The sequence below is a fragment of the Rhinolophus ferrumequinum genome, unplaced genomic scaffold (genome assembly GCF_004115265.2).
Source record: "Rhinolophus ferrumequinum isolate MPI-CBG mRhiFer1 unplaced genomic scaffold, mRhiFer1_v1.p scaffold_97_arrow_ctg1, whole genome shotgun sequence".
Taxonomy (NCBI): Eukaryota; Metazoa; Chordata; class Mammalia; order Chiroptera; family Rhinolophidae; genus Rhinolophus; species Rhinolophus ferrumequinum.
In genome coordinates, this window is record NW_022680456.1 from 1 (window position 1) to 14,686 (window position 14,686).

The window sequence follows — 14,686 nt, forward strand, 5'->3', positions numbered from 1 at the left end:
TAAGATGAAATGGACAAATTCCTCAAAACTAATTTCACTAAATAAAAAATAGCCAGAATAGTCCTGTTTCTATTAAAGAACCGAATTTGTACTTTTAAAACCTTCCCACAAAGAAAATTATGTCTAGATGTTTTTACTGGTGAATACTACCAACTATTGAGGAAGAAATAATGCCAATTCTACGTAACTAAAGAGAAAGTTGGAACAGATGGGACTGCTTCTCAATTTATATCACGAGGCCAACATTACTCAGATTCTAAAACCAAAGACATTAAAACTGCAGATCAGTACCCCTCATGAGTATAAATGGGGAAATTCTTAATAATTTTAACAAATCAAGTGCACCAATATCTAAAAAGGTTAGGACATGCACAAGTGATGTTTATTCTAGTAATGCCAGTTGGTTTAATCTTTAAAAATCAGTCAATGTAATCAGTCAATGGAATAGATTAAAAAGAAAAAAACAATCTGAGTAAATACACAAAAACCATTTGGCAAAACCCCATATCTATTTCTAATAAAAACTGATAAGACAAGTAAAGAGTTAACAGGAGCGGGCTTGTGAGCTAGCAGGAACAAGCTTAAAATATAATTACTTGGTTCTGAAACCTCTGGCTAGCACTGCACCTGCAAGCTGACAAGCACCTTACATCCACCATAGGTGGGGACAGTACAGTTCCTAATTGCAACGGCAAACCCTGAAAACTAACACCCACCATATATGGGAACAGAACAGTTCCCAACTGCGACAGTAATCCCCTGAAAGCTGACATCCATCACAGATGGGAACAGGACAGTTCCCAGGAGAAGACAATTGTAACGACAGGCCCCCTGCGAGCAAACAAGCACCCTACATCCTGCATGGAAAAACATAAAAGCCCAACACTCCTGCTCATCAGTGCAGTTGTCCCTATCGGGCTCTATCCTGGTAAAACTCCCTTTGCCAGTATTTCTCTTTCAAACAGATATTCTCTCTCTCTCTCTCTCCTCTCTCCTCTCTCCTCTCTCTTCTCTCTCTCTCTCTCCGCTCTCTCCTCTCTCTCTCTCTCCTCTCTCTCTCTCTCTCCCTCTCTCCTCTTCTCCTCCTCCTCTCTCTCCCTCTCTCTCTCTCTCTCTCTCTCCTCCTCCTCCTCCTCCTCCTCTTCTCTCTCATCCTCTCTCTCTCTCTCCCCCTCTTCTCTCCTTCTCTCCTCTCTCTCTCTCTCTCTCTCCTCTCTCCTCTCTTCTTCCTCCTCTCTCTCTCTCTCTCTCCTCTCTCTTCCTCTCTCTCCTCCCCTCTCCTCTCTCCTCTCTCCTCTCCTCCCTCTCCTCTCTCTCTCTCTCTCTCTCTCTCTCTCTCCTCTCTCCCCCCCCCGCCCCCATAAATTTCAATAAACCTTTTCTTGTTCTCCCAGTTTGTAGAGTCTCATGAATGCTTTCACGTTTTGGGAACAACCAGAGGATAATTCTACACCAGTACATTTTGGTGCAAAAACCTGCGACTCTACCTCCTCCTCTCCATGAGTTCAACCTCCTCCTCTCTGTGACTCTCACTCTACTTCCTTCTCTCCCCTGCCAGGCGTTTTCTCTGGTGGTGCTCAGAAACTCTCATGGATTTTTTGAGGGTTGGAAATTGATGTTTCCAAGCTGGGGTTAGTCTCTGGTGGAATCAAAAGTCTGAACTGTGTTGGTTGGGAATCCCATTGCCAAACTCGATATGAGGCTTCTATTTCTTGGGGGAAAGGTGAGTCACCTTAGCCGCACTTTTAGTGGGCACGGGATGGACAGGTACACACCTCTAGGGCGTCTGCCACTTTAAAGAAGTCTCCCTTGACCAGATGACCTGGTAGCAGTCAGGTACTCTAGGACTAGGTCGCACAAGGCATGGCGGGGTGGCTCAGTTAGTTAAGAGTGTGAGCTCTTAGCAACAAGGTTGCCAGTTCAATTCCCACATGGAATGGTGGGCTGTGACACCTGCAACTAAAGATTGAAAATGGCGACTGGACTTGGGGCTGAGCTGCACCCTCCACAACTAGATTGAAGGATAACTTGACTTGGAGCTGATGGGCCCTGGAAAAACACACTGTTCCCCAACATTCCCCAATACAGAAAAAAAAGTAATAAAAGTAAATGAATGCATAACTCAGTGGGTCAATTGGTGTAAAGAACTTGACAGAAGAATATAAAAACTGACAGTGGAGGAAGAAGCTTTTGTTTCTGTTTTTACAAAGAATAACTTCTGTGTTTTCAAATTATCGCCAGTAAATTAATAATGTTTATGTAGCTGTATTCAAAATGATGTTTCTAGAAAAGGTTAATGAAAGAAAAACCAAGAGAAAGATACGACTATTTAGTATTGCAGATGTTGGCTAAGTGGCAACGTGACCACTAAAAACATATTTCATTCCATTGTGAAGAAATGTATGTAACATACTTAAACACATATTTATGTCATATGTAATATAAATTTCTTTTCAAATGTAGTGTATTAGGGTGTCATTTACATATGTCATATGACAAATTCACGAACTTGTTTTAATGATGTTGCTATCTTTTTTCATATCAGAGGGATTATTCATTGTGAATTTCTACCAACTGGATGAAGAGTTAACCACGTTTACTATTGGAAGTGCTGAAAAATGCTGCGTGAAAAAGTTAGACGACTTGGACTTTTCGCCACCAATTTATAATTTATGGCTCTTGCAACACGCCCAATGCACCAGCTTACACGGCACTGTCTGTGAGGGAGTTTTTAGGCAGTAAACAAATAACTGGATTGGAACACCCTCCCTACTCATTTGATCTGGCCCCCATTGACTTCTTTCTTTACCAGAAGATAAAGGAAATATTGAAAGGAAGACATTTTGATGAGATTCAGGACATCAAGGGAAATACAACAACAGCTCTAATGGCCATTCCAGATAAAGAGTTCCAAAATTGTTCTAAAGGCTGGACTGGGCACAGGCATCAGTGCATAGCTTCCTAAGGGGAGTACTTCAAAGATGACCATAGTGATATTCAGCAATGAGGTATGTAGCACTTTTTCTAAAATGAGTCACGAGTTTAATTATCGTACAGTTAAAGGCACTCGTGTTAAGTATACAGAATAGTTTGGTGAATATTGACACATGTACAGTTGTGTAGTCACACTACAACCAAGATATAAAATTTGTATTAGGAAGCTCCCTCAGGCCCTTTTGTGATTAATCCCCACCTCTGTATGAAAGCAAAGCAGTGATTTGCTTCCAGTGACTACATGTAAGATATTCCTGGTCTCAAGTTTTATGTAACTGAATCTTACAGTGTGTATGTACACAGGGCCCATTTGCTTTCACTCAGCGTGTTCTGGGATTGGGCCATGCTGTTGTGTATCAACTTCCATTCCCTTTCATTACTGAGCAGTGATATGATGTACCAAAATGTATTTATTCATTCACCTATTAATGGACATTTGGGTTATTTCTAGTTTGGCCCATTTATGAATAAAGTTGTTGCTATGAATACTAATGTACAAATTTTGTGGGGACATAGGTTTGTATTTCTGTTGTGTAAATTCCTAGGAGTGAGATTTGGGGCTGTATGATAAATCAATGCCAACTGTTTTCAAAAGTAGTACATCATTTTACATTTTCATCAACAATGGATGAGAGTTCTACTTGTTCCACATCCTTAACATTTTTTAGTGTAATCAATTTCTTTAGTTTGAGTCATTCTCGTGGGTGTGAAGTTATTCTCATTAGGGTTTTAATTTTTCTTTGATGATGAATAATGCAGAGCATATTTCATGTGGTTACTGATTATTGATGTATGTTCTTTGGTGAAGTGTCTTGCTAAATCTTTTACCCAATTTAATAGAATTGTTTGTCTATTAATTTGTCAGAGTTCTTTATTTACCTGTAGTGTTTGAGGAAAACCTAGGAGGGAAAACAAGTTTTACCAGATTGCAGCAACCAAGGAGGGAGAATGATGAAGCAAGAGAGGCGTGGAGAGGGGAGGAAATCGGGCAGGACCTTGAGGCACAGGTAAGACTTTGGGTTAATAATGAGGTGGGATGCCCATGGATGATTTTGAGTAGGGAGTGGCAAACAAGGGTTACATTTAAGGCACCACTTTGTCAGCTCTGGGAATAGACCAGGGGAACTAGAGTGAACACTGGATATGCTACGGCATTATTGCAGCAGTCGGGGATGGGGGAGGGGAGAGAGAGAGAGAGAGAGAGAGAGAGAGAGAGACAGAGAGACAGAGAGAGGGAGAGGAGACTGGTTAGTTGCAGGTCTGAATGGTCTATCCCTACTTTTGTTCCTGATAGTCCAAACTACATAATTTCAAATGTGGGGGTGATTTCCTTGATCTTTTTAACAGAAGAGGATTCACTCAAGGCCTTTACTTGGAACACACTTTACTGAGAGTTGAGGGAGGGCTGACAATGGTGACTCGCTTAGCTTAACCCAGTGGTTACAGTTGTTAGTTGGTTGCAGTATTATGGTTGTTTGTGTGGCTGTTTGACTAGTGTGTGCTTTCTTCATCTTGGGCTATAATCTTCAAGAGAGTGGGAAAATGACTTCTCTTTTAACGCACCATCCCCAGTTGTAGCATAGTGCTTGAATTTTTTTAATGTGTTTTTTCTTTGAGAATGTGGGTGTGCGTGCGCGCCTGTGTGTGTATGAGTGTGTGTGTGTGTGTGTGTGTGTGAGAGAGAGAGAGAGAGAGAGGTAGAGAGGAGTGGGGCAGGAGAGAGGGGGAGAGGCAGACATGGGGGCGGGAGGACAGGTGCACACTCCAAAGAAACTGCGCAATGTTTTCTGAGAACGGAATGCCTACAGCCTGTGCACAATGTTCTTTTCTACTTTCTCAAGGTGTATTTATCACCATGAATTTTTTTCATCATATCCAAAATGATCTACATGTTTTCTCCTTAGAACCCTAAAGAGCAAGAATTGTTTCCTGGGAGCATTTAAATGTCCTCAACAACCACTCAAGTACTATATTTAGTAATGTTGCTTTCCTATTGTTTGCATATCTTGAAAATGTACCAGCATTACCAGCTTAGAGAGACGAGGCACTAAATAAAAGTGTGTTCTTTGAAGCGTTGGGACTATAAGCTGTGAGGGACAAAAAGCACATTTTCATAGTGTTTCTCCAGCATCCATCCCAATGGTGTGTGGTGATGGGATGATAATGACCACGGGACATGTCACTGCTGACACAGGGACCCACCTTCTCCCTAAGCTATTTGACTTAGAATTTCCCTAAAGAAGTTTGTGTTTTTCACATTTACTGCAGTTTCAAGAAGGCACCAAATTATATTAAAGAAAAAATCCTTATAACTTTTTAAAAAGTTTCCATAATAAAGATCAGATGGATCTTGATACTGAGGAGAAAAACCATCATATTGCCACCCAAAATTGGTAGTTCTCTTTAATAACATTGATTAAAAATAGCATGTTGATTTAGTATTAATTGTGTATACAGTAGTACCTCGTTTTCGAACGTCTCCGTTGATGAACATTTCGGTTTACAAACGCCGTAAACCCGGAAGAAAATGCTTCGGTTTTCTAACACACCTTGGAAGTCGAACATGGTCCGCTGAATGCAAGATCCTGAGGCCTAGCTGTCAACTGTTTTCGAACATTTCAGAACTTGAATGGTCTTCCGGAACAGATTACGTTCGAAAACCGAGGTACCACTGTACTTAGTGTATATATTTTTGGAATTTGCCATCTTGCTTAATGAACTTCTGATCTCTCTCAACTGGGTTTTCCAAAGTTTTTGGAATTTCTCCAGAATGCAAAGTAAAACAAAACAGAGTACTGAAACTCAAACAGGTTTAGAGAATATTATGACACACATGTCCATCTTGCATATCATAAACACTCTGGCAATTTCCAGCCTAAAAACAAAAAAAGAATAAAACACTAACTTTTGCTTTGCTTACCCCAAAGTTTGCCACAGAATTTTTTCACCAAACTGTATTCTTTACCACCAGCTTTGCTCTACAAAATCATGCCATAGCCTCATAAATTATTGTGACCTATTGACTGGAAGAAGGCCATAAAATGGAAGATTCACAGCAAGGTAAAGAGAATAAATGAAAATATAAGAATGTTTACTTTTTGGACTATAGACAGTTTTAAGATTGTTAGTTTTAAATAAGCAAGTCAACCTTGCTTTCAAAAAATGATTCTGCTTTGAATCCATTTTTGGTGAGACATTTATTAACATGAGAACAATGTAGTAAAAATTTGCTACACTGGGGTTTAAGACATTAGGGTTTCAAGTCTCCCTCAGAGAGTAGGAGGTAATTTTAAATCCCATGATTCTACAAGATGAATCAAACTTCTGAGCAGCAATCTCTGTGCCTCACCAAACCTCAGGGTCCTTGCTTCTTATTGTGATATATTAGGTACCAGCTGCCACTACTTAGTTCTTAGGTCACTTGGACCTCTAGTCAAGTCTCTTCAACAGACTCAGTTCACTATAAAACTAACTTCGACCAGGAGGAAGGTCCAAGATGGCAGATTAGGTAAATGCTATGCCAGCTGCCTCCCAGGATCACATCAAAACTACAACTAAATTTCAGCAAAATCAATATCCAGAATCATCTGAAAACTAGGTGAAGAGAATCCCTATAATTAAGTATATAAAGAAGAGACCACATCGAGATTGGTAGGAGGGGCATAGATGAGTAATGGGCTGACCCCAAACCCACAAGTTGTGGATGAAAAATGGGAGGGACTCCTCAGTGGTGTACCCTGAAGTGGTAGGGGTCCAAGCCCCACACTGGACTCCCCAGATCAGAGGTCCTGTCTCAGGAAGAGGAGTCCTCAGAACATCCAGCACTGAAAATCAGCGAGGACTCTGTCTGTCCATACTGGTGAGACAGAGGTGGCTAGAAAGCCTCATGTTCTCTTAAAGGGCCTGGACACCGACTCACTCGCTTGCAAACACTCACCTGGGCTCTGCAGGAGGGGCAGCAATTCAAGAGTTGCCGGAGACATACGGGGTGAGAGCTGCAGGGACAGCAGCCATTGTCCCTGTGTGGAGCCTGCCTCATGTATAGAGAACAGGAGGATGCCCTCTTTTCTGTATTGAACCCTCCCCCAAAGAGCCAAATCTCAGACCACATTGATGTGGAAAAATCCAGGCTTGCACACCACCTTGGTGATGCCCTGGGTTGCTGCCCCACTCAGTGCTGCATCTACGGGGACATTCTGGGTGCCTGGACGGGCAGCTGCCCCACAATCTGAGAAACTCTTTTACAGCATCAGATGGCCCATGGCAGCCAAGTGACTTTCAGTGGTGGGCAATCATGCACAATTTTCACTGCATGTATTTGGGCAGCTCTGGGGATCTGTGGGCCGGAGGTGAGTGGAGGCTGTCCTTGGTATTCTCAGGGTATTTTATGAGTCATCACAGGCTCACAACTGGTGCCAAGAAATGAATCTGCATTAAGTTTGTAGAAAACCACCAGCCATGCCTCATTACTCCCTGGGACCCTCCTACCCAGCCAGTACTACATTTCTGAGGATCTTCTCATCACTGGGTCAAACAGCCCTGCCTGTGCACCTAAGGAGTCTCTTTCTTGTTTTTTTTTTTTTTTTTAAGTGGTGAAAGAGTAGTTTATTAGAAGAGATAGTGCACTTTGAAGAAATAGAAGCAGACCCAAGCAGTAGAGAATGGCTCAAGGGCCCAAGGTGGAAATATTAGGACAAAAGTACAATCCAAAGGATTTGGAGCGGGCCACTGAGCAAAAGCAAGGCTCAAGAGACTTAAAGGGCCAAGGAGTCTATTTCAAGCAGGCTGAGCCTTATGGGAAGCCAGGTGGCAACAGGTCTAGGGGACCCCTGGACCTTTTCCTAAGCTGCCCCACCTCAATACTGGGGCAGCTGGCCTCTAGTCACAGCGAGGCCACCCCTACATACCTCAGGTCCAGCACAGGCAGCAACAAATCACATATAGCTTTGTAGCTCCTACCAGGTAGCCCTGGGCCAGTCACAGGCAAGGCTGAATTTGATCTGCATGGGAGCCCTTCCCTCAAAAACAACACTCTCAGAGACCAGCTTCAGACCACACCAGAACACTACCCCAATAGCCCCACAAGTGGCACACCCAAAGGGTGGCAACAATAGACACAAGAGCCCACTGGGGTGATTCCTCTTCTGAGGGATCAGCCCCTACACAGTATCTCATATACTGAGGGCATAGCCAAACCTCACAGCCAGTCAGCCTGGGAGTGAATCCCACCCACTGATGCATCAAAAGCAATCAAGGCTCAGCTACAACAGGAGAATACACACAAAACACATTCGAGACAATCTTGGACCACTCTCACAGAAAAATAGGGAGACTGCACCACTGGACCACACAGGACACATAGTACATAAGGGCACCTGGCAAAGACTGAGAGGCATAGCAGATCTACCTAATACATGGACATTAACATAGAGAGGCAACAAAAATGAGGAAACAAAGAAACATGTCCCAAATAAAAGAACAGGAGAAACCTCGAGGAAAACAACATACCAAAGAGAGAGTTTAAAACAATGGCTGTAAGAATGCTTAAGGACCTTAGTGAGAACTTCAAACAAGAGATAGTGAGCCTAAAGAAGGATACATAAACCATCAAAAGAACCAGTCATAAAGAAAGAATACAAAACTGAAATGAAGAATACACTAGAAGGAATCAACAGATTAGATGAAGCAGAGGGTTAATCCATAATTTAGAAGACAAGGTAGCAGAAAGCACCCAAGCAGAACAATAAAGAGAAAAGAATTTTTAAAAAGATAGTTGAAGGAACCTATGAAACACCGTCAAACACAACATTCACATTGTAGTGGCAGCAGAAGGAGAAGAGAGGGAGCACGTCACTGAGAACTTAAATTTGAAAAAATATGACTAAAAACCTCCCTAACCTGATGAAGGAAATAGACATACAAGCCGAGGAAGTATAGAGAATCCCAAGGAAAATAAACCCAAACAGCCTCACACCAAGACACATTATAATTAAAATAGCAAAGTTTTAAAACAAAGAAATTATCATAAGAGCAGCAAGAGAAAGACAACTAGTTACTTACAAGGTAGCTCCCATAAACCTATCAGCTGATTTTTCAACAGAAATTTTGCAGGCCAGAAAGGAGTGGCAAGAAATATTCAAAGTGTGACAGTGGTGTGGTGTAAGGAGTACTTCTTGAAATCTCCCATGGAATCTACAATAAATTGAACAACTATAATTGAACAAAGTACTCGCTGCATGGCAGAGGCATACCTAAGAGACCTGCAACTGAATCATATAAAGGTTGGCAAATTGGGCGAGTACGGGAAGAGGGAAGGTGGAAGAGCAAAGACGCGGTTGGACTGCAGGACACAGACCAGAGCTTGGAGTTCCCTACAGTCCAGAGCTACCACAGTCGCAGCAGACTACTAATGTTCCCCTTATGGCCCACAATCCTGCCTGAGGGATCAGCATATAACATGACTGAACCCAACCATCACAGCACAGACCTTGGAGCAAAGACTGAGAAAAAAAGGGTGAGAACGGTGGTTTAATCCCTCACTTCCAAACAGAAGATGGAAGGCATAGGAACAGAGCCTGGCCGACCACTTCCCACCCTCCGAGTGCTAGAGACAGACTCCAGAAGAAACAGTATCAGTGTCAGATCAAAAGAACAGAACACTTACAGCTCTGAGAACTGCAGCCCCCACCGCACAGACTCACAGCACGACTAATTCTGGTGAGAGGGAGATATGTCAGGGCAAGATAACTGTGCACTGGTAGTCGCCATTGCTCAGAGCCACTTCTTATAATCCAACATGCCCCCACCTCCACCTATCTGGGTGGATCCATGCAGAGGTAAACTGAGCTGCTGAGACACACAAGTGCTAACTCTGGATGCAGGAAGAACTTTGGGACTTCAGAAGCTCTCCATATTGCCCCATGGAGGTAGTGCCCTAAGACCCAGGCAACTTGCTCACGGAGGAGAAACCTACCTTGCAGGGAACTCCCCCATTGTGCCGGAAGCTGGAACACTGCAAAAGAAAATATAACTCTACAGTGTGAGAGAGAAAAAAGGCTGCAATGGGAGATAAAATAAAACATTCCACTAACACCTACTGGAATGCAAAAGACCCCTTCCTATCAACGTGTTGCAGAACCACCCCTGCAGATGCTTAAAAAAAAAAGGAATAATAATTCATTAATTGCCATGAATAACCAAGGTAACAAGGCTGCTCAAAAAGAAAATGAAAAGTCTCCAGAAAATGAAATCAAAGACATGGAAATATGTGACTTAAATGACAGAGAATTCAAGATTGCAGTTCTGAAAAAACTCAAAGACATGCAAGAAAACACAGACAGGGAGTTTAATGAACTCAGAAATATATTCAAAGAACAAAATGAACATTTCCCAAAGAGAACTGACTCTGTGAGGTGAACACACAGTAAGTTGTACACCTGAAACCTATGTAACTTTATTAAAAATTGTCACCCCAATAAACTTATAAAAAGAAGAACCAAATAGAAATTCTGGAGATTAAGAACTCAATTAAAAAAAAAAAGAAGAATGAAAGAGCCGTCTTAGGTAACAGAGCTGCCCAGATGCATGCAGAAAAGAATCAGTGACACTGCAGATAGAAATCTGGAAATGACACAGATGGGAGAAGAGAAAGACTTGAGAGTTAAAAGAAATAAAAGAACTCTACAACAACATTCTGACTCCATCAGAAAGAGCAGCATAAGAATAGTGGGCATACCAGAAGAAGAAGAAAGGGAGAAGGGAACAGAGAGTATATTCAAACAAGTAGTTTATGAAAGTTTGGGAAACTTGTGAAAAGAACTGGATCCTTGAATCCAAGTAAATACAACACCTAATTACCTCAATCTCAACAGGCCTTCTCCAAGGCACATTGTATTGAAGTTATCAAAAATAACAGCAAAGAAAGAATCCTCAAGGAAGCCAGGGAAAAGAAGATGGTAACCTACAAAGGAAAGCCCATTAGATTATCATCCGATTTTTCAGCACAAACTCTACAAGCCAGAAGGGAGTGGAATCAAATATTCAAATTATTGAAGAGAGAAATTATGAGCCAAGAACAATATATCCAGCAAAGATATTTTTTAGATATGAAGAAGGAATAAAGACCTTCCCAGACATACAGAAGCTGAGGGAAATTTCTAACACACAGCCTGCGGTACAAGAAGAAATGAAGGAGGCGATTTGACCTGAAACAAAACAGCAAAAGAATACAAAACCATGAGTAGTATTATGAACAGAAAGACAGAAAGCAGGAAATGGGAAATTCTACATCAAATAGGACACTGTACACTTACACATAACATACAGGGTAAAGAAGGAAAAAACATTTTTAAAAAAAGAGCAAAAAGACTACTTGCTACTGCAATACAGAAATCAACTCACAGCAGAAATAAGGATAATTAGTGATGACAAAAACAAAAAAGGGGAGAAAGTAAAGGTCTGAACTGGCAAAGGGGAATGGAGAAAGGAGGAATAAAGAAAAAATGGAATACTCTAAATACGAAACCTTCTTTTACATAAACTTAATTGTAACCACTCCAAAAAATTCAGAACTGAAATATATAACATAAAAAAAGAAGAAACAGAGGGACAAATCATAGAATACCACCACACTGAAATAACAGAGAGCATCAGAAAGGAAAGAAACAATGGACACTCCATCCTACCAGAAAACCTAAGATAGAATGATCCGAAATCTTCATATATCAATAATCACCCTAAATGTAAATGGAATGAAATCACCAATAAAAGTGCACAGAGTAACTGATTGGATCAAAAAACCAAAACCAACCACATGCTGCCTACAAGAGACACATCTCAGCTACAAGGACAAATATAGACTCAAAGTGAAAGAGTGGAAATTGATACTCCAAGCAAATGGTATTCAGAGAAAAGCAGGTGTATTCATACTGATATCAGATAAAAGAGAATTCAGGATAAAAAAAAGTATAACAAGAGACAAAGATGGACATTTTTGATAAATGGTAAAGGGAACTATACAAGACGTAACAATCATCAATGTTATGCCCCCAATCAGGGAGCACCAAAATATACAAAGTAACTACTAACAGAACTAAAGTGAGAAATTGACCAAAACACAATTATAGTAGGGGACCTAAACACATAATTGACAGCTATGTATAGATCATTCAAACAGAAAATAAATGAAGAAATATCAGCCCTAAATGGCACATTAGATGAAGTGGACATAATTGACATTTACAGAGCACTTCATCCTAAAACATCAGACTATACATTTTTTTCTAGTGTACAGGAACTTTCTCAAGGATAGACCATATATTGGGACATAATACTAGCCTCAGCAAATTTAAGAAGATTGAAATCCTACCAAGCATATTCTCTGATCACAAGGCTTTGAAATTGGATATCAACTGCAAAAAGAAAGCAGGAACCACAAATATGTGAAGATTAAATAACATTCTTTTAAGGAAAAACTGGGTCAAAGAAGAAATAAGAGGAGAGATAAAAAGATATATAACAACAAATGAGAATAAAATACATCCCACCAAAATTATTAGGATGCAGCAAAAGTAGTAATAGGAGAGAAATTTATATCATTACAGGCCTATGTCAAGAAAGAAGAAAAATCCCAGGTAGACAACCTCACGTTAAACCTCAAAGAACTAGAAAAAAACCCTAATGAAACGCAAAGTCAACAGAAGGAAGGAAATAATAAAAATCAGAGCAGAACTACATGAAATAGAGAGCAACAAGACAATAGAAAAAAATTCATGCAACAAAGAACTGGTTTTTGAAAAGATTAATAAAGTTGACAAACCCTTGCTTACCCTCAGTAAGATAAAAGAAGAAAAGACACAAACAAAATCATAAATGAAAGAGAAGTTATCACGGATGTCACAGAAACACAAAGGATCATCCAAGAATACTATGAAGGAGTATATGCCACCAAATTCAATAATCTAAAAGAAATGGACAAGTTCTTAGGTCCAGCCTTCCTAGGCTGAATCACGAAGAACTAGAAAATCTAAGTAGACCGATCAACAGTAAGGAAATTGAATCAGTCATCTAAAACCTTCCCAAAAGCAAAGGTCCAGGACCAGATGGTTTCACTAGTGAATCCTACCAAACATTCAAAGAGATCTAACACCTGTTGTCCTCAAACTCTTCCAAAAAATTGAAATAGAGACAATACTCCCTAACTCATTTTATGAGGTCAACATTACACAGTATCAAAGCTTGGTAAGGATCACACACACACAAAATAAAATTACAGACCTATATCGCTGATGAATACAGACGTAAAAATCCTAAACAAAATTCTAGCACACCGAATACAACAATGCATTAAAAAGATTATGCATCACGACCAAGTGGGGTTCATCCCAGGGGCAGAAGAATGGTTCAACATACACAAATCAATCAATGTGATACACCACATACACAAAATAAAGGACAAAAATTATATGGTTATGTGAATAGATGCTTGACAAGATAAACATTCATTTATGATTAAAACACTTAATAAAATAGGTATAGAAGGAAAATACCTTAACATAATAAAGGCCATATATGACAAACCCTCAGCTAATATCATAACTGAGTGAAAAATTGAACCCTTATGTGAAAAATTGAACCCTTTGCTTTATGTTCAGGAACAAGACAGGGTTGTCCCCTATCACCACTGTTATTCAACATAGTATTGGAAGTCTTAGCCAGAGCAATCAGGCAAGAGAAAAAATAAAAGGCATCCGAATTGGGAATGAAGAAGTTAAATCATCACTTTTTGCAGATGACATGATGCTATATATAAAAAACCCTAAAGACTCCACCAAAAAGCTGCTAGAAACAATAACCAAATACAGTAAAGTTGCTGGCAACTTTCAACGTACAAAAATCAACGTACAAAATTCAACGTACAAAAATCCATTGCAGGCTCGCCTGACTGGCCTATGTATGGCGTGTGTCATGCTTGGGGGCTCTGTTGCCGCCATCATATTGATGGCCATGAATTTCAGTTCCTAGAGCTTCCAGCTGTGGTTCCCAGACAAGGGCAGCTTCCCACTGGACCATTTCAGTGAGTGTAAAACCTTTAAGGAGAAATTCATGAATTTTCTCTGTGAAAATAATTCTGAAAATGCTTGTGCAGAAACAAATCAAAATATTTAGAACGCAGAATGGAGAGGCAACTGATGGCACAAGAACCACTGGAAAAACTGGGATTTGGAAATTTGATAGATGGAAAATCAGAGACAAAAGCTAAATTTTGATGGGAAGAAGACTGCTGGGCTCTGTTGGGGATCATCTGGGACAGACAGTGGCACTAACCTTGTCACCTTGACAGTTTACTTATGAGGTGGTGTGACTGAAAAAGGGGCACCCGGAGTGCCTCGAAGTGTCTCACGAGATCACAATAGACACAACTCCTTGGTGGGCAGGGCTCACGGCTGGGGGTATGGCTCATGCTCTGAAACCCCCAGATTAGTTTGAAAAATTATCCTTCCTTTTAGATTCTCATTTTCCCCTGAATGTTAAGTTTTATTTTTAAATCCATGTGTGTGACGGAGTCCCTGGATCCCATGACAGATGGGAAATGCTGAGGAAGGTCTCATTAGTGAGTGGACAGCTTGGCTCTCCTGTGAACTGGTGGCTTTATATTATCATACTCTGAACATATTTTCAGACCAGCATGCTA

General features: G+C 40.6%; 1 pseudogene; it reads left to right on the forward strand.

Moving 5' to 3' along the window:
* Positions 1-13,947: 13,947 nt before the first annotated feature.
* LOC117020146 (cytochrome c oxidase assembly protein COX19-like) lies at positions 13,948-14,265 on the forward strand (annotated as a pseudogene).
* The last annotated feature ends 421 nt before the right edge of the window (positions 14,266-14,686 follow it).